We start from the raw sequence: 8,913 nt of genomic DNA, 5'->3' as shown, positions 1-8,913 counted from the left end.
TTTACGTCTCATCCGAAGGACAGATGCTGTATGCATCATATGCTGTATGATTAACTAAATTTACTTTAGGAAAGATGATGAAATTGATCAAATAAAAAAATGAGACCTAAGCTTGTTCAACTTGAACCGGCGCTGCACAGACCGATCGGTGAATGACACAAGTACTTTCGAGAGCGATATAGAGAGCAGACTTTTGAATACGAGTATGCTTTTGAATCGCTCTCGCAGTACTTTTATAGCAAGTATTTAGAGATCACCAAAATATCAACTCCTTAGATGAATACATAAACTAGTAGCCTACCAACAATATTCTATGTAATATACTCTTGTTATTGTTTTATCTGAAAATGCATAGAGTCTCTCTCATTCACTTTTTACATTTCTCAATACCCGTGAATCAAGCAATCTGCAATTAATATACTTAATTAAACATTAAATACAAACATATGTACCACATAGCCTACGCACTAACTAAATGTTATGTGCTCTCGCGCCCTTAATTATGTAGGCCTACGTTAGGCCTCGCCATTAGCTCAAAATGGAGCTCTGAGCTCATGCACTTCTGAAATGAGCTTTAACACATTTATCTCGACACGCAATCGATATAATACTCACATCTGCAAACGCTTAACGTTAAACAATATAAAACATTAAATAAACAAATAATTGGGATTAATACCTGAATAGAGGGGGAGAAGATATCACCACTTTGTCACGTTAAAATCAAACTTGAAATGGCGCCTGAAATCATTGTAACTGTGGTGGTTTTAGTGAGATCAGCCTGGGGGAAATTCATTTACATTTTTAGCCGGGTCCATTAAGTTGAGTGTTGTATACTGAATTCACAATTATATTCACACCTTATATAAATTTGGATACATATTGCACTTCTCTGACATGTTGATTAAGGTATAATTTTTAACAGCCGCGTGCAAAACGCAGTGCTAGACAGGTCGAGTAGCCTAATGCTCACACACAATCCCACAAATGACATTATCATAAATGATAAAAGTTAAACTATACATTTTCTCATATCATAGCATTATATCGAATATTAATTCTTACCTCAACCACTTTCTCATCAAAAACTCATTCACGCCTGGTCCTGCAGCGTGGTGGGTTGGTTCTTGAGAATTAGCTTTTTAATTGGCGCTGTTTGGCGGCGACATCCGCTGGCATATCAGTGGGAAAGTGGCAGAAAGTGGTAGCTAGGGGCTTCTTCTTTCTTTCTTTTAATGGCGGTTGGCAAACAACTTTTAAGTGTGCATTACCGCCACCTGTGGATCACAATAGCCTTTTCTCACTAGCCTTTTAAATAAATAAATACATAACATACATACATACAAACATACATACATACATACATACATACATACATAAATAAAACCAATAAATAACTTCATAAATATCTAATAACATTATTAAGCTAGGGGCTATAGTAGGCTATAGTGACTTCCTATGACAAATCATTAGTCCTATTTTTGGACCTTCCGGCCCGCCATATCAGACTTGAACTATGTTTAAAGTTTCTGAAAAATATAAAAGTACATTTTCACAGCTCATGAGGCTTCTATAAATGAGACCAAAAAAAAAAAAAAAAAAAAAAATGTTTGGCTTTAATTGTGTTTTTTTTTTTTTTTTTCATTTCAATGGACGTCAGGTCAAAACAGGTGTACTTCACAAAAATGTACCAACATAAAATTAAATAATAAACATAAACATTGTTGGTATATACTTAAAGAATTTTCTCAAGGTCAAAAATGCTTCAACAGTATACCATTTCAACTTTAATTTTGAGGTTTTTGCTTTATAGATCGCACATTTGTTTATTCATAACAAAATAAACCTAGGAATCAATCAATGCATTCACGTTACAGTAATTTCCTGTGTGCATCTGTTATGGAAAAAATTCTCTTTTCTTTGTATTTTATTTTCAATGATTTAATTTGCCATGCGTTCTTTTGCTGTATTTTGGGTTTCTTTTGTGATGTTGATACAGCTGCAGGGTGTGTGTGTGGGACTTCAGAGGTGAGAGTATTCCCGGGCTGGGGAGGGGTCCCTTTTGTTCCTTAATTGTGTTTGGGGTGGGTGACAAGAGATAGCTTTTGAAAAGGACACTATAAAGAAGCTGGCCAACCTCTGCTCTGGGTCTCACCCCGCCTGCAGCTGGACTGTGGATGGACTGGGAACATTCTTGCAAGAATAAATATCTTTTAAGGACAATTTGAATCCTGATGTCTCTTATGCTGTGATGCTGTTTTTGTTAGTTATTGTTTTTGCGCAAACAGCATCTTTGAAAAAATTTCTCTGTAAACAAATTTCTTGTAATTTTACAGTACATTACTGTCAGCACGGTTGCCAGCAAGTTAGTGTATTTCGATTTCCAGTAACTGTAATGTAATTCACTTTACAGAACACAAGATCAGTATTGTACTTCACTGTATTTCTACTGCATTTCATAATTTGGTCTGCTTTTGCTGTAATTAATTATACGGTATTGTACTGTAATATGATACATTACTGCTAAATATGATAATTTTCAAAATAATTAGTAATGATGATAATATTATATAATAATAATAATAATATGATATGTAGTTATTAGGAAAATATAGGCTATAGTAGGAAAAAATACTATGGAAGTCAATGGCTACAATGACTAATGCCAACTGTCTGGTTACCTAAATTTTTTTAAATATCTTTTGTGTTCAGCAGAATAAAGAAACTCGTACAGTTTTGAAACAACATGTGGGTGTTCATATTGAAGGGGGTGGATTGGAATCCACTGCTGCTTCAATGTATATGTAATGAGTGATTATAATCAAGGTATTAATCAATATTTTTCCTTCTAAATATCACATGAGTTGAACAACTTCTCTGGAGATTTTACTTTGTTATAGAAGTTACCAGTGTGATTACTGAAATGTTATTTTCATGTATTCTTTAATGTCAGTATTTGATATCTGAATGCAGTAACAATGCTTGCCTATTTATCCCACCTTCCAGAAATGAAATAGGGGCTGGTTTTGTGTTTTATAAAGGTCTTCAACGTGTTAAAACATATAGGGGTCATTGAAGTCTATAGTTTAAGGCATGGGTCACCAAACTAAGGCCCCGCGGGGCGGGCCGACTCAGGCCCGCCACCCCCCCTTTGACTGGCCCCCCCAGCCCCTCTGCCCCCCACTACTTGAACCGGCCCTATAAGGCAATCCCCAAAGGTCGTCATGGCCTATTTTTTTAAATTGCTTTTTGGAAAATAATAACATGTCTTACATCTGGTATTTTGTTGATTTTTTCAGTAAAACATTTGTCACCCGACATGCTTGAGATCAAGCAGTGACAGACAACGCACGTGCAGAGAACTGTCAGATAACTGTCAGTGTTTGTTGGAGAATTTCATCTGTCTCATACATGGTCCAAATGTATGATATAAATATTAGAGAAACTAGGCCTAAAAGATGGGAGGCCTAAAATTATGGGAACAGAGAAAACAGGTCAAAGGGGGACAAAATGTCAAAAGTGTATGTGAGGACAAAAAACTGAGAAAGGTTGTGTGAGGACAGGATAAAAACTGGGTAAAAGGTTGTACGGGGATAAGAGTGGAAAAGTACCCCCCAAAAAAACATATATGAAGTCATATTTAATAAGGCGCATGCGCAAGTATGGCCACCAATAGAAATTAGACATTAATGCAGGTGTTTCTAATCATGGTGAAGTGATAAGGAGGAGCAAAGAGAAAAAGATAACTGTATGAATGCTAATTGGACACCAAGTGGACATTAAATGACGTAAAAAAAAGGTATAAGACCCAAGTGTAAACCATTGTAAGATCAGATGACTTGCTACCATCTCACTTTGTTGAACTGCTCAATAAAGTTAATTCTTCTGAGACCTGAAACTTCGACTCTGAAAGATTTCTTCTGAGACCTGAACTAGACATTGAAGACCTGAACCAAAGACAGAGAATTGGCCACAACATGTTCAGGAAAGTAAAATGGCTAGCGTTAAACAAAAAGTTGATAGAGAGTGCAGAGTTTTCAAAGAACAGTGGACCAACGATTATTTTTTTGTTCAGTGTAAGGGCCATGCAGTTTGTAATATATGTAAAGTAAGTGTGGCAGTTTTCAAAGAATATAATCTGCATTAGATTGGAAAGTTGGAAACCCGCCACAAGAGTATGCTAGCTTGCGAGGGCAAGCAAGAGAAGACAGGATTCAGAGGATGGCTGTGCCTGGACATAGTAGTGGGGATGGCTGTTCAAGGCTAGTAATCTCTACTACACAATGAGGCCTGCTGGTGGTCATTTTGGTCTGGGTCATACAATTCTATGTTATATAGCTGACCCGGCCCCGGCCCCCCCATCACAGTCAGGAACGATAATGTGGCCCCCAGAGAAAAAAAGTTTGGTGACCCCTGGTTTAAGGGATCATTTCTCAGTTAAAGGCAATATTTTCCATTTAGACTAAAGTGTCCTATCCTGAGAGAAAGAACTTGTTATTTTGATGTTTTGAGACAAGACTCCTGTTTATAGTTAGAGCCTGGCCAAATCCAACCTAGGAAATGGCTGTGTGTGTGTTAGTCTTCTTGGTTACAGGTTAAGGAACCACTGGCATTGTTGTTCGAGACATACTGGCGCCCAGCAACCCAAATCTGCGACCTGGAAGGTCACGACGTGCCTAACATCAGGGTCCGAGTGTCAGCGGCATAATCTATGGAGATATGCTTCTGTCTATCTGTATATGTGTGGAAAATTACTATGTTTATCAATTTCTTAGCCAATCAGATTCATTCAACCTGTAAGCAATGACGTAGCTTAGACCTTTGAAATGGTATGGCTGTGATCTTTGTAACTGTGTGAGCGGGGCGGCCTACAAACTCCTGTGTGAGTCTTGAAGCTGACTTCTGCTGATGAAACTGCAAACTATCTTCAGTAAACTTTTCTTATTTTTTTTTTATAATTCTGACTCCGGGTCTTCTTTCAAACATCTGGTCCTTGGGTCCTAAACTGTTTACCCCTAACAATATAATTTGTGGGTGTTCTATACCTATAAAGTGATAGTTCACCACAAAATAAAATTGGCCTATGATTTACTCACCCTCAAGCCATCCTAGGTGTATGATATGTTTATATAAGAAATTGCAATCAGCATTACTGGACTTTAGTTACTGGAATGTGATTTCAGTAACAAGCTTTTGAACCCAGTGTCCATTCTAATGGACAGACACATTTTAAAAAATCCTAATTTAAAATGTGCAATTCTACAATCGATTTTTTACTTTAATTAATAAGTTCAATATTTCTATTTTACATACAAACTATGAAATACTGGTAAACATTTAAAAAAATAAAATTAAAAAAACATAGAAAATATTGCTTGCTTCTGTGTTTGGAGTGAAGCGCTGCCATGCTTCTCTTCAATGTTTTTTTTTTTTTTTTTTACATAGTCTTTTACTACATACAGACCTTTACAGCCATTTGATTGGATGACAAACGTCCAATCTCATGGACTGCAGGCTTTAAACTAGGTGAAATGCTCCAGAAGTAAAAAAAAAAAAAAAAGGGGGGGGTGGGGGCTGACATGTGATGTCCATTGTAATGGACGCAGGGTTAAAAGTCTTTTAGTGCCGCTTTCAGAGTGGTCGCGTCTGTAAAACTGTCATGTAACATTGTTTTTTCCTCATAAATGCAAACACGAAAAATAAAGGCAAAATACTTTCTTTAAAGGACAAACCATCAATTTTTGGAAAAAAAAATTATGGATTTATAGAGTTTTGGGAAAAAAAATATGGATTTATAGCGTTTTGAAAATATCTTTTTTTTTTTACTTTGAATTTATCATCAACAATATTGTTGTTTGATTTAATAATCATTGTTCAACCTGTTCAGACTGAGCCAAAAAAGGACAACATTTTAACAGGATAAATTAAATATTCACAAAATGTGTGGGTCGGGCAAAAAATATCATTTTCCTGAAAACTTTTTAAATGGATTTATCGCGTTTTGGAAAAAAGCTCCTCATATATAATTAAACGATAGATGGCAATATGTGTGAGTCGCCAAAAAGAAAATTGCTGCAACTGCAAGAGAAGAATCAGCCCAACCTTTCTTATACAGTCTATGCCCACCACGCTGCACGAGCAGAGCAGGGAAAACGACGCTTGAAAACATTTTGTTTTCGACGAGAAAGTGATCGAGAGGTAAGTATTATAATGATATTATGCTGTGTTATGAGGAAATGTATATTATAGTATGATAGTCATTTGTGGAATTGTGAGTATTTTTTACCCGACCTGTCTAGCATTGCGTTTTGCACGCAGCTCTGTTAAATGGGCTATATGGAGTTTTTCTAATAAAATGAATCCTTTTTTATTTGCTTGTGTGTGAAGGGGTTGTAATCTCACATTAAAATGATCCACTTTGCGGGTTTTGCCATTACCTCTGAAAGCAAGTATTCCATACGGTATTTCTGTGTGAAGGCTCTGGGTCGGATTTGCCGCGAAAATCCAGTCACGTAACTCAGACCTGCATGCGCGCTCCCCTCTCGGCAAGACACGGCAGGCAAAAACATCTGTAAATGGGAAGACTAATTTGCATGCCAATCCAATAATTTTAGGAATGGTCGACTTGAACGCTGCACAGACCGATCGGGGAAAGACAGCGTGGTACCGCGAGAGAGATTCAAAAGCATATGAGCCGTTTGCTCTCTATAGGGATCTCCCAGTCACGTGACCCCTAGCCGCGTGTCAGCCATTTTGACGGAATACTATTGCACAAGCGCACATACATGAGAATGCGGATTATCACGTTTTATGGCTGCGAATTGATTAAAATAATGAATAATGGTCACTGTATAATTATCTTGAGCCTGCTGAAATGTTCCTATAAATATATTTTCTTTCCAACTGTGCAATCTTAATAATAAATAGGCTAAATATATTTATCGTTGACGAAGACTAGAGTTCCAGTTAGAGCAAGACAGTAGCCGTTTCTCAATATGCGTTTTTGTCTGTACTTGTGTTCTTGTGGACTTGTGAAACGTCATCAGTCGCTGCCCAAGTACTGTTCCAATTCAAAGTTCACATCTAGCCAATTCCAGTTCAAATCCCCGGATGTGTTCTTGATCCGCCCCTTTTACCGAGGATGCATCGAGAGGTGACTTGTGCGGACTTGAGACAGCCAGGTATCCCAGAATGCATCTCACACCAACCAGCAAGCGTTAATAGCAGAGAAACCCCGCGTAGTTTAAAAATGCTGCTGTAATTGTGTCACGAAATGTAGTATTACGCCCCGCCTCTAGAGGAATATAAATCACTAGAGAGGCGTAATAAATAATTATTGGGTTGTGGAAATGGAATCCCAGCACGCATCACTCCGGTCGATAATCAAACTCATACACAAAATTGAAGCAAAAAGTAATACATTTATTAAAGAATAACAAGTGAAATAAAGAGCAAATCTTCAGGGTGTCCAAAAGGCCAAAATAACAAACAAAACGAATATAAAAAGAAAAGAGGAGAAATGGATAACCTAATCAAATCCCAAAAGAAAATAAATTTATCTTACCTAACTCCCTGCCCAAAAACAGATATCAAACAATTACAAAATAAACAAGGCAGGACACCCCTACGCTACACACTGTTAAGATGGTTTAAACATAGGAGAACGGTTCAGAGGTTATCACCAGATGCACGTTCACTTGAACTAATTAAAGTCTCTAATACACAATTTGATCATCGGCCGGAGGAGGGATTCTGGAGCTCTCAACCCACGTGCGACCGAACCAACAATGAGCTCCTCGATGAGTGCCAGCAGCGTCCTTATAAAGACCCCGCCCCGACTGGGCAACCAATGGCTGCTTACAACCCATGATTGGATAACCTGTTTGAAATTAGAAAAAACAAGAAAGAGAAAAGGAACAGAACAATAGAAAACAAGCTAAACACAGGTCGTAACATGTAGTTTTAAGAGTATTTCAGGCGAGAATGTAGTTGTTTAAAGCTCAAATCTTTGGTTTATTTATAAAGATAGCGCCTATTTAAAAATTTGATCTGATGTTTTCGGAGCTGTGAGAACCAGGCAATCGGACGCTCAGGGCTCAGGGGACCCCGCCGAGAACAGCCTTTCCTCGGCTAGTGCTGCTGACGTTTGCTGGCCGCTGGCTCGGATGTCTCTAGTCTAGTCGTTTAACATGAGATATAAATCGTCTTGTATATATCTAACGGACGATTTATTTATTTATTTTATTTGTCTCAATCTATAATTTGTTCCCTGGCAAAGCTGAGGGCAAAGTGAAGTTTCATAGCTTTATTTAGTCTATTTAACTTTAACGTTGTAGCCTAGAGAGCTGACTTATGTTTGACTGAATCATTTGCTTTATTATTGTATAGCTTCTTATACTTTTATAATGGCTATTATTGATCATTAAAACTGACATTTAACAAAAAAGGTTATGTCATTTTATTTTATATATTTAAAACATAAAATATTTTATTATACTTATTGCCTACATTATCTTCACTGTATGTACATATATAATACAATGCAATTACACAACCCTGTCTCTTTTTGCTAAATGTTAGTTTTAATGATCAATATTATAATGTTTTTTATTTATCATATTTTTAAAATGAAAACAAAAAGAGTCAGGGTTGTGTTTTATATTTCGTGTTGTTATAAATATATGCAGTGAAGATAATCAATTGCGTTGCCTGAACCACATTTGTGTGGCCATTATGTTTAAGATTTTTTTTAAATGAAAATAAAAAGAGGCAGAGTGTTGGTTTATAACATTTTGTTTTATTGTAGCATAAATATACATAAAGAGATAACCGGAGTAGCCAGAGCGAGCTGAGTGACGCTATCAAGTACGCCACTGTTCCATTTGCAGAATTATCGGACTTGCGTCCTCCCGT

This window comes from Leuciscus leuciscus, assembly GCF_965113295.1.
Source record: "Leuciscus leuciscus genome assembly, chromosome: 6".
Classification (NCBI taxonomy): domain Eukaryota; kingdom Metazoa; phylum Chordata; class Actinopteri; order Cypriniformes; family Leuciscidae; genus Leuciscus; species Leuciscus leuciscus.
Note: the sequence above shows the minus strand (reverse complement) of the source record.